Here is a 21733-nt window from a genome sequence, read left to right on the forward strand (position 1 = left end):
ACCCAATTATAGACCGTGATCCAAAGGAACAGGACCCAGCGGCACGATTTATGTTCTCTAAAACATCTATCCTTGAGGTGGAGAAAGTCATCCTCTCTCTCAAGCCTTCAAACTGTCAGGGTGATACCTGCCCTGCCCAGCTCATAAAAGATGCCGCTAGGGACCTTTCCCCATTTTAATTAAATTTGTCAACTCCTCATTCACGTCCGGCACTGTACACACTAATCTAAAACAATCTTGGGTACTACCACTGCTCAAAAAGCAAATGTTAGACCCACTTATACCCACAAACTACCGTCCCTTCACAGCAGTTCCTTTTCTGCTTAACATCCTGGATAAGATTGCTTATAATCAAATCCAAAGTTTTCTGGAACAACTCTTAGGTGAGCGCCAATCAGAATTCCATCCCCAACACGACACAGAGACTGCCCTCATTGATTTGAAGGTACAAATAGATGATCTAAGAGATAAAGGAAAACATCTCGGTGGCATTTAACCTTGTGGACCACGGGGTATTTTGCAGCCATTTAGACTCTGCAGCACATTTCTCCAGAGAGGCCATAACTTGGATTGAATCCTTTCTTAGTGACAAGACCATGAGGGTGTTCTCCCCATCGGCAGTGGCTGACCCGATCCCCGTCCTGTGTGGAGTTCTTCAGGGTTCCTGTGTCTCCCCCACTCTATACAACATATTTACTAAGTCCCTTTTTGATGATCTGGACCTTCTTGGTATCACCTACACTAACTATGCAGTTGATGCAGAGATTCTCCTCCCACTTTCCGGGGATTATAATAAGGATTTGGCCTTGGTAAATAGGGTGTATATCATCATCCAGGCATGCATGGCAACACACGGTCTATGCCTGAATAATGATAAAACAGAGCTCATCATCCTAGGGACTCATTCTAACTTCAAAAAACTAAGCCAAGACTACAGCTCATTTGAGATTGATGGTAATATCATCAAGGTGTCTAAAGAGGTGAAGACACTTGGGTTCAATCTGGATGCCACCCTCTCTTTCGACAAACAGGTGAAGTCTCTGGTATCAGCCACCGCTTATATATGTAAGCTCATTAGAGCAGACAAACACTTTCTTTCAGACAATAATTGCCTTATCTTAGTGAGAGCATTAATCCTCTCTAGGCTCGACTATTGTAATGCCCTCTACATTGGAGCAAATAAATCCATCACCCATCGAATTCACATTTTACAAAATAACGCCCTGCCAGCTGCCCTTGGTGTGTCCAAAAGATTGCATATTTCAAAGATCAGGCGCCAAAACAACTGGCTGTCCACCCAAAATAAAATCCATTTAAAAGTAGCATCTCTTGTTCACAAAGCCCTGAACAATGCCGCAACAAGCTATCTCACAAACAAACTCAAAAAAAGAAACCATACACGCCCAGCTAGAACCTCTAATGCCAACAGCCTCATCATACCAAGATTTAGGCTAACTAAGGCGGGGGAAGTAGCTTCCAGGTTCGAGCGGCCCAATTGAGGAACTCACTGCTTCATCCTTTGCGTGAGGAGCAGCCCTTTCCGAAATTTAGATCCAACTACATTAATCTGCTGAGGTCTGCCAATGATTGGCCCACCAGCGCCTACTCTTTCTCACGAGACCCCAGTATAGACACATTACTGCCCTGCCTATTTTTGCTCTTATGGACTTCCTCACTTTGCCCATCTGGCCGATGAGCTTATGTCCTCTTACTGCCTGTACATGTACTGTCCTCATTGTACTTTGTACTCACTATGCCTGTTTGTAAACTGTAATTTCTGTTCTATCTGTATATATACTGTATTTTGTATTTTGTATTTTGTATTATGTATGTAACCCTTGACCCTACCCTGTAACTTAAGCCTCGCATTTTCAGTATTGCTGCACCCGGTACCTTCGGGTTTGGTGCGCATTATAAGTGAATAAAACAAACAAACAAACAAACATTTGGAGGATGGTTCTGGGGGTCCCACTAGTAGTAATGCCTTATGGACTTGGTCTATTGTCCCTCTAGGCGCGAGTTAAGTGTTGGCTCTGTTTAGCAATCATTGTTTCCTGCCAGGGCTCACTATATTATGAGGTTAACTTTAGTAAGAAAGGAAATTTCTGGGGCGACGTCTTGTTTTATTGCCACTTTAAGAGAGCACTGTGAAGAAATGTTGATGTATATGGATGAAAGTGTGAAAGACCTAGTGAACACTCCTGATGAAGTTAAATTTGCTGTGTGCAACGCTCACTGGTGCCATGCCATCGATCAATGCCATAACTACCATCCCTCTCACATCTGAATGGTGGCTCCTTTTTTGAACATCTTCCCCAGTCACGTCCACAGGGCCATTCTACTGCGTGTTAGATATGTTTTAGGCCGCTTTGAAACAGTTTTGCTAATTGTATAAGCGCCTAACAAGTGACCAATAAATAAACTTGCTTCCAACACGAGAAGTCCTGTATAGTAGAAAAATGGTGAGCAGTGAGGTGGCTTACTTTCGATTCTGTAAAGATCAAAAGGAAACAGAAACATCAAGACATCTGCTGCTTGACTGCCCTTCTTTTTTAACGGAGGGGCTGAGTCATTTTGGAAAATTGCTTTTAAATGTAAATTGGCTGGACAGAGATAACATGTGCAAGAGATGTCTAAGTGCCAACCTAACATCAGATGGGATAACAGTGTCGTTTTTCTTAATGCAGTGACATAGGAAGCGTGATAGAAAGGTGAAATGATGAATTTGTTTTGAGCTGTTGTGAGTTTTTATATCTACAAAAGGTTTTTAAGTTTGTATGTTTTACATTTCTGAGGTACTAGGTTAAATAAGCTGTCTAATTCTAAATTTGCACACTTGAAGATTTAAGCAAATCAATGGTCTCTTTTTAGTTTTGGCGCTTTGTGACGTAAGCCATTAAATTTCACCAAAACTTTGATACTGTAAAAAAATGAAAAAGGGGTGTTCGGGAGCTGTGAATGGTATTGACATCGCAACATTGATGCTTGGCAATGAAATGGCCGAAGCACCAGCAAGGCCTTCACACTGTCGCTTACCCTACTGCTGTTGCCGGAGTGCTGTGTGTGCTCTGAAGTAAGAGCAAAATAAATGCACAAAACTAGATGGCTTTTATATATTGATTTATATGCACAATTCATTTTTGCCAGTTGAACTCCTATCGCACAATGTATAAAGTCTGTCGCAGAGTGATCGCTTTTCGAGGAAGCAGGCTGCATCAGTGGGGAAAGCTCTACGTCGGCTCAGAGGGATGCACGCCAGTCTGATCGCTTGAGCAGAGACCTGGAGTGCCCGTTAACATGTGGTTAATACAACCGTATCTGTAGTCCTGTTCAAGGCGAGGGGACACTAGGGAGCACACTGGACTACCCAATGTGTATTTAAAAAAATGGGGTTGTTTAGTACCTCAAATCAATTTTTATCTATTTTATCAACTTCAGGAGGAAGGAAAGATACATTGGAGGGGCTGGTATTTTTTAGGCTGCATGTTATGCATGTATCTATGCAGTCAGGACATAAACCCACTGAGCTATCATTTTAGCAATTATGTCTAGTTAATTATTGCTCTGTGATGTTCATACAAATAACAGGCTGGCTCAACTTCCACAGTGACAATGAGCCAAGTACGAGTAAAATAGTACAGAGGGTTAATGTGCGCGCTACTGAGATCTCGGCAGTTACCACATTCAGACACAGGTAATGTAGTTCAGCCGATCAATGGGCCTGCTTCAATGCCTTCCTGTAACCTGGACATCTAAATTCATGCCCAAATTTGGCGAATCCATCTTTTATCCTTGCACATTTGATGAAAGTTGTGCCATTGGTTTCCTTTTACTGTGGCAACGGCCAACACCCTTTCAGGCTCTTCTGAGCTGTCTCTGAACATTAGCTGTACCTGCACCCCACCCCTAGGGCATGCCTTTAATACGATTTCTGGCAGGGAGTTCCTGCACTCAGCCGCTTGCTTGTTGTTTATATTATCATGTTTGCTGTAGGATATCAGGCCCGGCTCGGGCAGGGGGACATGGGCCCAGGCCCCCAAGCCTACCCCTGCAAAGAAATCTGTGGTTTTCCATTTAATACTCGTCTATGTTAACGGAAAATGATTTAAATTGTCACTAGACTGACAGCGCTGAGAGCGGGACTGGGAGATGTTTCCATTAGAGGATCCGGCCGCCGAGGGAGAGTTCCGCTCAAAGCAAGAAGCTGTCTTATCCATAGCGTCACCTATCCCATCCTTGTTCTTACTTCTCAGAAAATACATTGTAGTGGTACATGCAGAATGGGCTCCCCTCTCGCTTGAGAATCCTGTTTCCAATTCACCATTCAAAATACTTCCTGCACTCCAACTGCAGTACAACTGCACTCCTGCCTCACTTTGCGCAGGCTTTGCGCGTGTGACCTCTTTTGAAGTGACAAACAGTCCTTGATCAATGTTTCCCACCAACGACAGGGAAACAAGTGGAGCCGCAAAACAACAAGCAATACGGGCTGATACCAGAAGCCCAGAAGGTGGGTCCAGGAGATCCAAGAGGTCAGTGCACCCTCTGCAGTATAATAGCACTTCCATCCTACTTCGCTGGCGATTGGTTGCTTGCACTGGACAATGATTTACGCCTCAAAACATATACATTGTATTCATGATCAATAAAACACACAATAAATATTCATTTAACACATTAAATATAGTATTAAGAATAAAGCGCAAGTGACAACAAACAAAAAATGAACACTCCAAATTGCTATAATTAATTCCTGATACAATAATGTAATCAGGTTCTATCTTCCTCTTTACTCATATTACATGTGGACTGAATAGAATATGGTCAATGAAGACCTCAATGTACAATTAGTAAAAACAATTACTAATATTGTGCCTCGACATGTTTCAGTTCATTGGTTTTCATCTTGAACTTTCTTCAGGAGGGTTTCTTTATAAGTCACTTAGTCTTTGTTTTAAAAACACAATGCGCTAATACCATAGGTTGTGTTGTTGAAAAACATAAAAACAACGTGTGAGCCAATTAATCGCTACACATTTCACAGTCCTAATCTGAACAACGCTCGGTTTAAAGAAAGAAAGTCTTTACCTTGGTCTGAGTGGTAGTGGTCTATAAAGATACTGGATAGCAAATACAGTCTTCCAAAAAAGCCTCTGCCCAATGTCGGTGCAGAGATCTGTATAAATACATATTAATTGCATGAGACCACTATTATGAAATCATCCATCTGTCTGTATCGCTCTATGCACTCGAATGTCTTGCAAATCTAGAGTGCATTTCCACATACATGTAATGGCACCTCCGTCACGATGTCTGCACAAGCTTATAAACTGTTATATAATGGACAACACCAGCTGATCTTAAATTTAGTTTGATCCAAAACCAGTCCAAAAAGGTCTTGTGGTATAGGGTTACATTGAAATTCGAGCTACACTGGCTCACCTTTGTTGTTTCCAAAAGCTTGCCCCCACAATCTGGGTAATCTATTTTGTTATAGGCGAAAATAATGCTCCCATCAGTGGCCAGCTGCCTGCCCGTTACAGTAAAAAATGAGAAAGGAAAGATTCTCACTAAAGTGCTCATCAAGTACACGGGACTTACTTTCTATCTTTTTCCTATTTTATATTTCAAAAAGCCACAAAGTTATTACCTTGAAAGCCAAGATCTGTTCTTTCAGCGTATCCTCGCAAATTCTCCTGGTCCCGCGGTCAGCGAGGGAAAGTGGAATAAACAAATCCCACGGTACAGGCGCAGTGTTTAAAGACCCTTGCAACCCTGCCCGCCCGCTCCCGCAGCCACAGCGATAATACCGACACCCACTTTGCGTGCTCCTGGCCGTGTCCTGTCAAGCAAAGGTGGCACATTCTGCCCAATCTTGCAAGATTCCAGGGTTTTGGACCCTCTGGGAACAAAATGTTGTTTTTTTTTCTTCAATTATGTTAGATACCGGCCACAAATCATGGTCTTGTTTGACAACACAAACAACCCGCGACTCCTCAACTTTACATACCCCACTTCACTGGCAAGGCTATGCTGGCTTGTCATTCATAGCGCTTTGAAGGTGTAAGCATCTGTCACTAGAAAGAAGATGGCATGATCAGCCGTTAGCAGGTGTGTTATCCAGCGGGTACTTTTCAGCTGTGTATTGCCCCGAGCCCATGGCTGGTAAAACAGAGGACCCTAATGCCCTTCACAGAATGGTGTGTATGTGTGCATCCAGCTGGGCACAGGTTAGAATTCTTCCTCGGCAGGTGTCCGCATTCAATCCTTCTGAAATGTTCACCATGTTCTGAACAGCAAGCCTACTGTTCCCACTGGGAACTCGGTGGTATCACTGTCACATTTTTTTAGTGGGTCACCTTTTTCCAAGGCGTGGGGCACAATTATTCTGTAACCATGAACTGAAGCGCTACTATCTGGGGCCACATTCTGGCAATGCTGTAGGGCCTCCCAAAGCGAGCCATGGTAACTGCTGGAACCAACCAGCAAGCTTGGGAGAGGGCCAGCTCCCCCCACTATTCGTACCTGGCCCCTCTCTACTCCACCACTTAAGCAGGAGACAGTAGTCTCTCTCCAGTACAAAGCAAAGGGTGAGGTGAGAAAATCACCTCACCCTTCCAATAAGCAGCAGGGTGCTAAGCGCCCTAAGGATCTAACATAGGCAGGCAGAGAGAGCAGGAACACACCCCCCTGCCTGGGGGGGCCAGACAGTCGGCTCTGTCGGCCTGGGGGCTGGGTCAGCCCCAACAGATACACTTCAAAGACTCAAGGCTTGCCCTGGATCTTATAAAAAGAGCTTCCAGCTCAACAGAAAAACACAATCTGTTTGTAGACCCTGAACGGGGACTCAAACAGGCTGGAGGTACACTGTGAACTCAGTGTCCTCCATTTCTTCCTCATTTTGAAGTTTGCTTTTAACTTGGCATCTTCTTGAGATTTGGCTTTCTATCTAAACAAAGGTTCACCGTACTTGCAGTGTCTTTTTTCTCTATTGAACATCGTCCTGTTCAAAAGACGTGCACAATGCAGATTTGCAGAAGCCCGGAAGCTCCGGCAGTGTCTGCGGCCCGATCCAGGAAGAAGTAGAAAACAAAGTGGCAGCCCAGCGCAGTGAGGCGTGGTTTTTCTACAAATTTCAAGTAAGTCGAGCCCCCAGCCCGGGTTGCACAGCAACAGGCAACACGCTAGCCGTGTATGCGATCTCAACATACACCGAGCAGCATGCCCGATCAGTGCACCCATATACAAACCCCTCCTCCCGACCTCGCCGCAGAGAACAGCGTGACAAACAAGGCGCGTACTATGTAAAGGTTACAATAGTTGAAAGCAAGGGCTTGGAAACGCTACGCTAACAAAAGTATTAACAGATAGTATAAATAACAAGCAACGGGGCAAACTGCACATAGCACGTTCCGCACCCATTAAATCAAGTACGGTCCCACGAGTCTCATCTCAACAGGGGTTGCTTCTTGTAGAAAAACAACAGTTTGTTTTACTCAATCATAAATCAACTGCAACACTTTCATCTTTGGAAGCAAGACGACACAAAGCAACGGAAGGTTGCATCCCTGAGCCGCATAGCGCAACACAAAGCGCAGTTCACACGCAAGGAAGGTTGGCAAAAGCCTTTACAAAGCACAAGACCTTCTTTAAAAATCACACCCCCCACCCTGTTTTTACAAGAGAAATCAGCGTAAAGGCACAGAAACAAACCAAACAGTTATGAGGCTAAATCTTGTACACAGAATAAAAATCGTTTTTTCTTCCAATTGACAGGCAGATGGCTCCCAAATGAAAAACGCAGAGAACTGCAAGCCCACCACCAAAAGCCAAATCACCAAACCTGCTTGCAGCAATCGAGGCAGCTGAAGACTATGGTTGGGCCTGAGTCAGGGAAAACCTATATGGCCTACCTAAAGAAGGGATGCCCATGACAACTGAGTTAGGTGATACCTCACCACCCCCAATTAAGAATAAGTCAAGCGAAGGATCAGACAAAGGTAGCAAAAGTAATATCTTGTCAAAATTGTGTGAGAACATGAGGGACATACAGAAAATTATGCTGGATTTTAGAAACAAACTGCAGTCCCCCGCAAACCCAAAGGACACAAGAAACCACAACACCCCCATTGAGCCATCAGTTATCCTGATACCGCCTCCACCCCCCCTGCCCACACCTGCAACAGAAACGGTGGACCAGGCAGCAGCGACAACACCCCCGTCACTCACCAGCACAACTGATCCAAGCCCAAATAGGCTTACAACAACAACAGCCACACCCAACCAAGAGTGTGCATTAAAGGCATGGGCAACCCCCAACGCCAGCACACCTGGGCAAGCAGATGTAGCCAAAAGTGGCGAACCAGAGATGGTAATGATCACCAGTGCCCAACTAGACCAAAAGTTGAAATCTTTCCAAACAGAAATTTTGAATAGATACAAAAGATGCCTAGCATGGAACATAGACACCACAATCAAAGAAGCCATATGGGAAAAATAATTTATCAAAATCTTCTCACTAATTTAAGCCCAAAGAAAAGGGAGGCATGCTTTTAGGGATCCCAAGAAAATAGAAGAAAAAGCAATATCTAGAAATGCCCTAGTAGAACAGAACTGGGACAACAGGCTAAAATCCTTCGCCATTTTAGCTACCATATATTTTGAAAAAATCCCCATCCTGTGGCGCACAACAATGAATGCATGGGCCAAGAGAACCCTTTTCACAGACGCAGCCGGGAGCAAAGGTTCTGGAGCCATCCTGGGCACAGAACGGGTGGCCGGGCAATAACCCAAAACATGGCAGTCGGCAGGATGGACAAAAAACATCACACCTTTAGAAATATTTCCCATCCGGCTAACAATACGCATCTGGGGCAGGCAGCTAGCTAACACGGAAGTCTTGGTTTGGTGTGACAACATGGCAGTGGTAGGCATCATAAACAGAAGAACCACCAAATGCCAGCTGGTACTAAAAGTCCTAAGAGCCAGTACCACGGTCTCGCTACAACAGAACATTGTGGTAAAAGCCAAACACATCATCGGAACGGATAATAACATTGCAGATGCTTTATCTCGCTTTCAGTGGACAACATTCCGGGTTAGCGCCACACGCCCAAGAAATTATGACATTAATACCAGGGGACTGCTGGGAAATAATGGGAAAATAAAAGAAATTACATAAACACCGCCGCCAGAGAGCCAAGGCCGGGATGTACAAGAAAAATCAGGCACCTGTAAGAGGATTCAATTCAACACTACAGCTAAGTCAATGCCTAGTCTGGGATACTGAATGGAAACCCTTATTGATATATCTTTATGTCCAGTTCATGCGTTCTGGATGACTACCCCTATATAACACCCCTCTCTTGGAATCCCCCTGACCCCACTGAGCCAAGAAGTAGTTCTGTTTTGCAAGTTAAAAGGTTTATTTGAGAATTTAAACCATATATATATATATATATCACACTTTATAATAAATTAATAATTGAATATCACACTTAATCTGATATGATAAAGATTAACAACGGAGAATCTGGCACTAGCCCACTTCTTTATAATCACTAAGGAGTTGACATGAAATGGATAAGGTAGCACACTGGTAAATAGGGACAGAAGAATAATGTGGTAGAGAATGCTTTATAGGGTTCAAGGAAATGCAAGGTTGAATGAATGAAATGCAGTATAGAAAATAAACTGATATGGTTTCACAAAAGACAAGGTAATCACTTTCCCTTTGTGGCAATTCACCCCCCCCTATACAATGTAAGGAGATGGAAGGAGGAGCACACGGTTCAGGTATACAATCACAATGTAATACAGAGTTCCAGTTTCCCAGCAAGCTTAGAGGAGAATAGATATGAGTTTTACACAGGCTCAAAATGCTTTAAAATGTGATAGCAATATATTGGAAAATGTGCTTTTTAATTCCCTCTGGAGGTTCAGGTTGAGGATTAGTTGGTTTAAATAAGTTCAGGCTTACTTTAGCAATGTTCTAGGAATGATTGGCAGGTTAAACGAATTTTTGGCAAATGAAAGCAAGGAAGCTGCTGTTTTCACACGTGGAGAAATTTGCAAATCGCGGTAAAATTCGCGAGTGCGTTTTTCGCGATTGCGGCAAAAGTAAAGCCAAGATTCCCAGCTTTCAGAGGAAAGTTACTGCAAGTCTCTAAGACAAACGGTCACGGAGATATGAGCGATATGGTAAAGGTCGTTTTTCAGATTTGAAATTTTAAAAGTTCAAAGTGACAAGTTACAGCTAGCAACTAGAAATGACAGGTGACAGCTTTGCAAATGACAGGTGACAGTTAGGAGACAGTTCTGGTTAGATTAAAATAGATTGAATTATATTATTTTAACTAAGAGATTGGTTCTGCACAGTTCTGCTAGGTACTCACAATATATTTAGAAATAGAATGGGCCTCGCCACGGATCTGGCCAGGTTTTCTTCACTCGCCACGGACGGTCTCTGCGCACAGCGGGCTGGGTCAGCTCTCTGGTTCTGCGAACAGCGGTCTGGGTCAGCTCTGCTCTGCCTCTGGTTCTGGATACTGCTCTGCTTTCTCTGGGTACAGCACTGCTTCTGGATCTTTCTGCACAGCTTTCTCTGGACCCAGCGCTGATCTGCACGGCTCCTGGATGCTGCTATCGCTGTTAGGTTTGCTGGATGCTGAGGCCCACTGAGAAGAGTTCTCAGTTTGTGGGTTTAGGCCCTTGCTTTGAGTTCTGAATCAAGTTCTTTGGAGTTTTAAAGTCTAAGTGTTGAATCTAGTATCTTCTGGATGTTGTGTGGTCCGGCAGAGCACGTTGCAGCAAATGGAATTGAATGTCCCTATCTGTCCTGACTTTCTGCTTTTATGTGTTTTGAAAGTGGGTGGAGAGGCTAGCTTTCCTGACCCTACCCCTCTCCACTTGTCATTGGCCACTTCATCCTCTTCCCCTTGATTGGGGGAATGAAATGAAGTGTCATCATGATGAGGTCTGTTTATGATACAGAGAACCCACCCCTGTCAACTTTACACACAATCTATATTTGACCCAAATACATATTTACACAGGTACACATCTGTTTAAAATTACACGCACCCATCACATATCACATGAGGTATACTCTGTCCAAATCTGCTCTTCCTGTGGGCTTGCATTCAGAAATGGCAACATTTGCACTTTTTACCTGGTTTTGCAATATCGGACATTAACCCAAATTTACACACATGTGCGCAAGGCATGCAGGCATTAATTGATGAAGTATCAGACTTTTCAACTGCAGACATTTTAAGTAATACCCTCTTAACTGCTAGTTTGCCCCCAGATCATACCACCGGTTCTAAAAACCTCTTAAAATGTGGGCAGAAAAATCACAAGAATTATGGTATCATTTAAATAATTATGACAAGTCCATACTATGAGTTATTCATCTTTTTCTAAAACCATATTCTAGCTACAGGGGTGTGTCTTTTCAGGTCACATGATACAGAAACCAGTCTTTCCACTTTCTTCAAGCTCAGCCTCTGTCTCCAGTTTCTCCCCCTCCCAGTTTCTGCCAAGAGGAAGCCATTTTTATGACCCTTGCTATAAACCATCTGCCTGGGTGAAGGGGGTTGCATTGTTCAGAGGAAGCCATTTATACGACACCCCCAATAAAACATTTGCCTGAGTCAGGACAGGGCTTTGTTCAATTTCCTGCAGATCCCAGGTAATTCAATCAGAGGAGTGTCATATCCCTTTTGATGGGAGCAGCAAAAGGCAGCTAGGCCTGGGAACACAGCTGTTGTGCAAGTCTCAACTCCTGTCGGGGGTAGCTGGTGGGCAGAATTCAGTTTCATTAAGCCAGGTTTCAGATAAAATGTCACTTTTTGTTCCCCAGTTTAAGTCAAGACAATTTTTACATATGCAGCTAGAATGCTTGATTCTAAGTTCAAAACTATGACATTTTAACAGTGACAAACTATGTGGCAGTCACAAGTCTGTCCCTCAGTTTATTTACACATTTCGATTTTTGGTAATTTTGAATCCAGTTTCAGTTTAAGCCGCTGCAGACCTGCAGAGCTCAGCCAGTCTTGTTATAAACCTTCAAGTCACTTCAGAATATAACTTTACATTGTATCCACCCCTCAGTAAGTCTTTCTTTGGCCTGCTTTGGGTTCATTTATTCAGTTTTACACAAAAAAAAAGTCTGGTGTTGTTTTAAAACGCCGGCTTTCTGATAGTGGTGAGTACTGGTAATGCAACCAATTTTGGGAATTTCTTGGATTAATGCATTCCAAACAGGAATGGTTCTTACATGGTAGTAAATCCTTGCTTAACATTGTTTTGATGGGGCTCCTTACAGTAAAATGGTTATGTGGAACCCCACAAAAGGGTTGAATCTTTAAAGTGGTCTGGTGAGCCACGATTTCAGCAACTTTTTGACATCAATAACAGTGGATTTTGTTAACAAAGATCTTTCTTTACACTGGTGGGTGGCAAGTGAGGTAACCATTTTGGTGTGCGCACAAACTGCGTGGTTCTCCTGGATTCTGGCACACTTGTGGGCTTTTTGGCCATCTTGGATTTTCTAAGCCCATAGCACCAAATGTTGCAGCATGATAGCTCAAACGTGGGTCAGGACACCCAACACACCTCAAATACGGGTGCCAACTACACTCTGCTCGCAGAGATCACAAACCCTGTTACGGGGTTCCTTACAGAAATGGCAGAGGAAGCGCTGGCCATCACTACCACAGCACAGTACAGTAAGTGCTACAAAATGTGCTTAAAACAACAGGGTTAAACCATGTTGAATTAATAACAGAAAGGAGATAGAAATGTTTTTAAAATGGGCACATGACAAAGGGTACAAAAGGGATTGGGCAAGAAGACACCTAGTGGTAACATCCTACTACTCCAAACTCTGGGGGGACACAGACTCCACCCAGGGCGCACTTATCACGTATGCCCTGAAGGGCTGGGGCAAAATAGAGGGACCCCAGGAAGACACCCGCCGCCCGCTTGATTTTGACAAATTAGTAAAAATAACAAGCCAACTGGAAAACATTGCCATCATCCAAATGAGGGCCTGTTATTCAGAACTGCTTTCTCCTTGGCATATTTTGGGACTTTCCGCATTGGAGAGCTCATCGCCTCCACCACCAAAGCCGGCAATGGGCTAGGCGTAATGGAAACCAGGGTTAGGCAGGACAGTGTCACCATAGAGATACAACCGTCCAAAACGGGGGCCAGAAGAACCATCAGCATTTGCTGCATTGACGATGCAACAAACTGCCCAGTGTGCATCACTAACCTATACTATGCACAGAGGGCAAACGTGGGGGTAGGTTCCTAATTCACAGGAATGTCTCGGCACTAAGCCGCTATCAATTCAAAGAGGTTCTGTCAAAAGCCATCAGCAAGGCAGGGTGGGACCCCAAGGAATTACGGAGCCACTCGTTTAGAATCGGGGCCGCAACCACAGCATGGCAAGGGGGACTCACCCCCCAACAGGTAAAAAACATAGGGGGATGGAAGTCAGACTGTTACAAAAGATACATCAGACCTGAACTAATATAGCCCTCTAATTACCCCCCCTTTTTTCTCCCACCAGAACCGCCAGCCAAGTGGACCAACCCCCTCCGGTCAGCATGGATAGTTGGCCACTTGTTCGTTTTCAGGACAGGGCGTTGGGCAGAAGAAACCAAGGGGGGCCCACCATTTAAGAATACCATCTCATCCTGGTGGGGTTACAGAGGCCTCCATTGGGCAGACATACAGGACAAGTTAGCTGACCTGGTCGCCTACAGGGACCCGCCTGAATTTTTGATAATTCATTTAGGTGGCAATGATCTGGTGTCCACAGGAAGAAGAAGCTTACTCGAGGAAATGTGCGCCTCGCTAGCAGGCATCTCCCATAGCTGGAAATATATTGAAATCTTTTTCTTAGCCATCCTGCCCAGACAGAAATGGCAGGGGGCCACCTGTTACAAATTGATAGACATTTCCAGAAGAAAACTCAACAGAGAGATAGATAAATTCTGCATAGGCAGGGTCATAGGGTTCATAAAACACTCGGCTATCACGTTAGGAGATCCTGACCTATTTCTCAAAGACCACACACACCTATCAGGACCTGGCATGGAACGTTTCTTCCTAGAAATCTCCTCCACCCTAGCCAAGAGGGGCTGCAGATAAACACTTTTGGGGCAACACGGGCAGCCAAGAACCTGCCCGTGTGTGGCGGCACGGGCCAGAGGGGGCTGCCTCTGGACCCGGTGCCCAAAAGTATGATATCAAATGGATATGTGATTATTTTTATTGTTTCCATAACTACATCTGTAACAATAAAATCCTACATCCTTTTATTGCCAACACTTGCAAACTGTGTGGTCTAACTCAGTATGCACGGTAGGTGGGTCGGCTATGGCATTGTGAATGTATACCGGTCCAGCAGTTATCTTTCCTTCTCATTCTCCTTGCACCCTGCTACCTATAAATGCAAAATGCAAGTAACCTCAGTAAACGCCCAAACTATCAGCATTTCAAATGCTTGTTTTTAAACATGCTCAATGATGCAGATATAAAATTCCAGAGGCGCTAGTTTGAATATCTGAGGACATGAAGGCTTTCTTATTTTGGTTTTCAGTTTTCTAACTCACTCATTTTTTTAACTATTGTATGACATGTGATTTTTTACGTGTATGTCCTTGTTTTGAACTTGTATAAAATGTGTAAAGATGTTTTTATAAACCAAACAGAATAAAAAAATAAAAACTGAAGGAGGTAAGGAGAGAGCACGAGAGGCAAAAAACCGAGAAGGCCCAGGTACAGAAAATCCAGCAGGCCCAAGTGGAGAAGCAGCAAACACAGTAATGCTGCCCCCAGGTTGCAGTTCAGGCGGTGCCCCCACAGCCCACAGAAAAGTCCTTTGGGTTTAAGTTCTTGTTCAGGTATGTTATTTATTTATTTAGTGGACATTTGCATGGCACCTATACTCGGGTGTTTCCAGGCGCCACAAGATAAGATGGGGCGGAGGTACATGGGAATCACAAAAGTGAACAACAAAAACGGTTATATTGGTTTTGTGACAATGCTAACAAGCAAGTGCATGAAAAGGTAGTAAGTGCAAGGGCGAGGGGGTACAGGCAGGTGTGGGGAACCCCCAAGGTTGAGGGCGGGCAAGTGCTGGCTGGACCAATGCAGCAAATGCCAGAGAAAGAACGGGGGAAGAGAGGATTGCGTGTGGTGCACATTGTAGACCCAGTTGCGCTAGTCTGGGAAAGACAGGCCGAGGACAAGGGCTGGCAAAGGAGGCTGGGGGTACTGGTGGGGGGTTCTCTGGTCCCTGTATGACTCTGAAGGGACCAGGCTCAAGTCGCAGCAGCAGATAGAGAGTTGAGCACGAAAGGGTGAGAGGGAAGGAAGTGGAGAAAAAGAAAGTCTTGAGAAGTTTCCAGAACATAAGAAGATCCGGCTCAAGTCTGAGAGGACAGAGAGGCCGTTCCAGAGGGCAGAGCCAGCCAAGGAAAGGGATCTACCTCACACCCTCTGTTTGGAGAATTGTCAGACCTGCAGAGAGTTGGAACAAAAAGACTAAAGGACTCTGGCTGGGAGGTATTTTGGGAGGGAACACTGGGTGCAGAGATGTGGATGATGCAATGTGTCTAGAATTTGACACTTGCGGTCACCGGGAGCCAGTGGAGAGATTTTATGGCTGGAGAGATGCGGTCCCTGGGCTTGAGGCCAAGGATAAGTCTTGCAGTCCTGTTCTGGATGAGTTGAAGGTGCGAAGGGAGGAAAGAGGAAAGATGAGGAAGAGGCTGTTGCAATAGTCCAGCCTAGAGAGAACCAGAGCTCGGAAGACACTGAGTTTCTGGGGGAAGGTGAGGAAAGGTAGAATGCCCCTGAGGCGATGCAGCTGAAAGTTGGACTCCTTGGCAAGGTTCATGATGTGTGGTCCTACAAACCCAAGGGGAGAAGTCATCCTTGGCCAGGTTTATCTAGTTGAGGCGAATTCGGAGCTTCAGCACTGCAGCAGGGCCTCAACGGGCAAACCAACGATCTAGGAGTTACAGCAGGCGTCTCTTCCAGGTTCTTCCTCGGATTCCTTCATCCAGTGGTCGACTCTGCCTTCAAAGCAAAAAACCTTGCGTTTTATGCAGGTTTCTCCCATTCATTTGCAGCCTAGCTGTCAATCACACAGCAGGGTGGCTGTCTTCTAAGGACAGCCAGCTGACCAATCGAATTTGGGTGCATTCCTGTAACCAAGATGATTAAGCACAGGGATTTTCGGGCACCTCCCTCACTTCCTACCCCTGCCAGACATACTGGTGCCAAAGGCGGGCTTCGCTTGTGAAGCCCTCCAAAGACAAAATGAGCAAAGGGACCAAACCTGATTTGGCACGCAGAATAAATCTCAAGAATGACCTTTCCAACAAGAAATGGCGAAAAAAGAAGACTGGTACCATTTTGACAAAATGAACACTCATGGGTGCCTTACTGCAGCTGCGAATACAGCCCTCGGGTTAAAATACACAACCGTTGTAAAAAGCAAACCACTGCCACCAGCCATTAATTGTAGAAAGGGTAACATAAAATGTTACATGAGAAACTAGACAAAGGAGATGCTAAAGAACTCCTCCAGCACCCTATGGTAAGATAATGTGTGCTGGGTCTAGAAAGTTACAACATGTAAGTAAAGTCAGTTTCACTTCACTGCTCTTGGAAACAGTAGTTATCCAAGAAAAGGTATTTAAACCTTTTGGAAATCTGAAAGACTTGCCTGTGCCACTGCATAGAAGGTGCTGTGTGTCCAGGGCTCAAGTCGAGGGTACACGAGGGTGGACGCAGTCCACCCATCTTTTTCAGAGGGTGGGCTCAGTCCCCCCCAGTTAAAATGTTCTCTTTGAATTTATGAATTAAAAAAACAAAGTCTACTACACCTAAATTGGAGATTGCAAAAACACAAGGTTTTTGCCTCGCAAAGATGGCCACTGCCGCTTTTTGCTGTTGAAACCACACTCCTCCAAAGCCCCAGAAGCTTGCCTGCCCCGTGATTGGCTGCCTCTAGCCTCTTAGCCTATTGGGGAGCACCGGCAGGTGTAAGCCGGCACCCGACGAAGGCAACCGAAAAAGGCTCCTCCTGACTGAGCCTGATCGAGCTTGGACGTGCTTGAGTGCTCCGTAACAGCGGCATACAAAATTCCAAGGTGAGAGGTTCCCCTGCCTGCTGCTTTGCGGATCGCCACTCCTGCCCTCTTCCCCCCACCCCGCATTCCATTATGTGCCTTCTGTGGCCCCCCGATACCCGCCTCCTCACCTTTAGCCGATTGTCGCTGGTGCCTGTACAATCTGCCCAGACACTTGAGCCCCAGGAACTGCTGCCTTACTTAAACTATTCTGCCGCGAGCAAGACCGTTGCAGCACGGACAGTCACAGCTCCTACACTACTGCAATGATAGAAGTCCAAATACTACCTCTCACTACACATGGCCCATGGCTAACACTGAACACTCTTATAGCCATGATTGCCCTTACATTTGCGACGAGTGTACCCGCATGTCAACCTGTACGGCCTTTAATGGTATCCCCCACATTACCTGTGCTAGTATGCTTTAATGTCTGCCATGCCTATGACTGTACTACCTGCCTGACTAACTGTGCGTGACCTGTTTGCATGTGGCCAGTGCTTCTATATGTCTGATTGCCTGTAACTGCCCATACCTGTATTACTCGGAAGCTTAATTGCTGCTCTATTTACTCAGTTTGCGGCCAGTGCCTCCCCATGCCTTCGTCCTACTGGCCCGCAGCTGTTTGCGCTCCGCTCTGATATGTCGCATTGACCTGTCTGCACTACATAGCTAGCGTAAGGCCAGCGCCTCCAAATGCGTACCTGCCCTACCCCACATGCTTTTGCATGAGGCTTGCGCCTCCTATAAGGTACGAGGTCCGCATATTTATTTCTTTGTATACTTCAAGGAGGCCAGTGCTTCCCCATGTTTGATTGCCTTTAACTGCCCGTGCCTGCATTGCTCAGATGCTTAACTGCTAGCATTGTTTACTCAATATGAGGCCAGTGCCTCGCCCTGCCTCGCCTTACTGACCCACAATTGTTTGAGCCTCTATTGTTTTGCTGTATTGATTTGATTGTACTACCGGCGTGCCTGCTTGTCTAATCGCATTTGCTTTAGCACGAGGCCAGTGCCCCCTATGCGGTATTCGGATTGCATATCCATTTCTTTGTGTACTTGAATGAGGTTAGTGCCTCCCCATGTTTGATTGCCTTGCAACTGCCTGTATTGCCTTGATGTTTTTGATCTGTTGCATTGATTTGTACTGCCGCCACTTTCCTACCTGCCCTAACCTGTACTGCCCACCCCCTGCACCGACTGCATGTCCGACCTCTTGCCAGAAGCCACTTTAGCATAAGACCTAGGACCTGAATGAACCGCCTGCCCCGACCTTTGTTGGGTCATGCCCACAGGATTGCTTTCCTAGCTACTGATTGATTGATCGTGTATGTTAGTCACCTTACTGGCCTGTAATTGTCTATGCCGGATATGCCCTATTACATTAACTAGTATGATACTGTCCTGAGATCCAAGTCTTCGCCCCTCCAAGTTTGCTCCGCTACTGACCGCAGCCTCTATATGGCCTGCACTGATTGCATGTCTTACCCCTCTATCTGGTAACTACACTTTAGTCGATGACAGCGCGCTCAAGGACACTGCAAGATCTGCTGTCTTAGCTTGTTCAGGGCAGCTCAGGGCCGTATTGACCGCTCACCCATCCTTAGGTGATAGGACTAACTAACTAGCTCTCCAAGAAAGCTTCTGCCATCACCAACTAGCATGCTCCCCTTAGCCACCAGCCAGACTGCCTATCTTTTACTCTTTATAACAAGTATCACGCTATACAGCATGCTACCACACTCACCCACCCCCATGCACTCTCCCAATCTCCACAACACGTCAATTACCAGATCACTTTCAGATATGAACGACATCCAAGAACTACCACCAAGTAATCCTTGCCCAACTTCAGCTAGGAACCTACGACTCAGAGCTAGATCAGCTAAAATCCATGAGCCTCCTATCAGCTCCATTCCCACTACAACAAGACTAAGGACTAGGCCAACCCCGCCCGGCCAAACTAATCTAAACTCAAACCTAGCACGTAACTCTGACCTCAGGCCCCTAAATAGCCTAGCCAAGTATAGTAAACCTAAAAAGATACAAGTCCACCACCCTCCCATAATTACCGCGAGTCCTCAAATTAAGGGAGTTCTAATCAACGCCAGATCTTTAGTGGCACACGCCACAGAAATTGCTGACCTGATCCTTGGAGAAGACTTTGACTTCCTCGCCATTACAGAGACATGGACACACCCAGCAGCAGGCCCCATGCTTATGCTAGCAGTCCCGGATGGCTACTCCATATTGAAACAAGACAGACTAAAATCCAGAGGAGGTGGTATTGCTATTATCTACAAATGCAGCCTCTCCGTGAGATTAGCTACTCCTATTAATGTCCTCTCTTGTGAACTACTTTCTGTTAAAGTTCCACTCAATAACACCCAAACCCTCAATATCCACTTGATTTACTGCCCCCTTGGCCCCCCTGGAAAATTCGACGAGGACATTAACACCATTCTGTCCAGTAACCTCAAAAGTTTCACACAAGTACTCATTCTTGGGGACTTCAACATGATCTTCAACGACCCATCTGACCAACCTGCTATCACTACCCTTAACACTCTCTCAGAAATAGTATTCACCCAAAGAAGCAATGCACCTACCCATGCTAAAGGTAGAATACTTGATTGGGTTGCTGATTACAATTGTCAAGCCAACATCCTCTCTATCTCACCTTTAGCTTGGACTGACCACCACCTTGTGTCATTCATGCTTTCTACCATTAGGCCCCCACCCCGACAGCCATTAGGGCTCCACCTACACTAATCAGAAATAAAAAGAGTATTACTGTGGAGAGACTTATCCCAACCTTACCCCCCACCCTCAACACGCTCCCTGACAACTCGGATCCCGAGACCTTGGTCGATGAATACAATAAAATCATGTCCTCCTCGCTGGACCTGATTGCCCCCCTCAAGTAAGCCCAAAACATATCTGAATAAATGGTTTACACTATTCCTCAAAAACATAAGGCAGCAAAAAAGAAACTGCGAGGCCGACTGGAAAAAAACTACCATCAGCAGCCAACAAACTTAAAATCACTAAACTCTCAGCCCTCTACAAAAAAAAATATGCCTAGCAAAACGAATCTCTTCCAACACGCGTATATCCCAAGCCAAATCTAATATGAAGGAATTATTCTCGATCTTCAAAGAAAGAGAGACTCCCATAGCATCACCTGACACGTGCATCAAAGACAAAAAATGGTGCTCAGAGATCCAAAACGCACTATCCACTCTACAAAACAAAATCTCCTGTAAAAAAGCCTTCTTAAACTACCCCCCCATCCAAACCAACCAAGAGGACTACAGCTAACGAATCTACCCGATTCAACTTCACCAAAGTCTCCATTTTAGAAGTAGAAAGAATCATTTTGTCACTGAAATCCTCTAACTGTCAGGGAGATCTGTGCCCGGCACAGCTCATCAACGATACTGCCTGAGACCTCTCCCCTTTCATTACAAAACTAATTAATGCATCCTTTTCCACTGGCACCATCCCCACCAATCTTAAACAATCCTGGGTACTTCCACTCCTAAAAGAACCCAACCTTGACCCTTCCATGCCAACCAACTATAGACCAATCACAACCGTACCTTTTCTCCTAAAAATCTGGGACAAGGTTGCCTACGTACGAATCCAGAAGCATCTGGAAGCACACCATCTATTAGGAGCTAGACAATCAGGCTTCCGTCCCCAACATGGAACTTAGACAGCACTCATTGATCTTGAGACCCTAGTCGATGAGCTCAGAGATAACGGTAAAGCCGCCCTACTACTCCTCCTAGACCTCTTGGCTGCATTCGACCTGGTCGACCACACTATCCTATGCTCCCAACCTAACACAGCTGCTCACTTCTCCGATGATGACATTACCTGGATCAGATCTTTCCTAAATGGCAGAACCATGAGGGTCTTCTCGCCCACAGCATCGGCAGACCCTATGAATATCACTTGCGGCGTGCCGCAGGGCTCATGTGTCTCACCCACACTGTACAACATTTTTACCAAGCCCATTTTCGATGAGAGCCGCAGGTTGCTATACCTCTGCTGTAGATATAAAAACCAGATGCCAATGCAGGCGAGATTTTGTATGAAAACTGGTGATCTAGCAAATTCCATAGAAGGTCAGTAATGGAATAATGGCCCTGGCTGGCACTCACCTCTGCTGTGCTCTCAGCCTCTCTGCCTGCAATGGTCTGTGTTGCGCCTCTGCTATTTAGCTGCCACCTTCTGCAAGCCCCACCCACCCCCACCCCACTGCTCCCCCCTCCCACACACACACTGCTCTGCACGCACCTCGGCTCGAGTGAACAAAGCACGTGCTCCTGTTTTACCCCCTGCAGAGCAGCCTTTCCAGGAAGAGGCCCGAGGGCTGGGCCTCTATGGAACCCGAGAGACCAGTTTCTCTCAGTGTCGTGTGATTTACCTGACGGGGCCGTTGCGGCAGGGATGGGGCCTTGGGGTGTTAAGGGGCGCCTGGAGCACTACCGTGGGCGGGGGTGCATATTCCTGCGCTTCTGTGTCAAAGGGCAGGCCCGGTATTGTGCAAGGTGTTCAGCTGTACAGAG

The 21733-nt window shown here is 45.6% G+C and overlaps 1 protein-coding gene across 1 annotated transcript in view; it reads right to left on the reverse strand.

Annotated features, from left to right (window-relative positions):
• Positions 1-21356, reverse strand: part of LOC138557980 (GTPase IMAP family member 4-like) — a 343359-nt gene extending 322003 nt beyond the window's left edge. Inside the window, exon 1 of the mRNA XM_069642637.1 lies at positions 21326-21356. The gene's annotated coding sequence lies outside the window, so the exon portion shown is untranslated. The remainder of the gene's footprint in view (positions 1-21325) is intronic.
• Between the last annotated feature and the right edge of the window lie 377 nt (positions 21357-21733).

Source organism: Ambystoma mexicanum, unplaced genomic scaffold (genome assembly GCF_040938575.1).
Source record: "Ambystoma mexicanum isolate Mex_15411 unplaced genomic scaffold, UKY_AmexF1_1 Mex_scaf26, whole genome shotgun sequence".
Taxonomy (NCBI): domain Eukaryota; kingdom Metazoa; phylum Chordata; class Amphibia; order Caudata; family Ambystomatidae; genus Ambystoma; species Ambystoma mexicanum.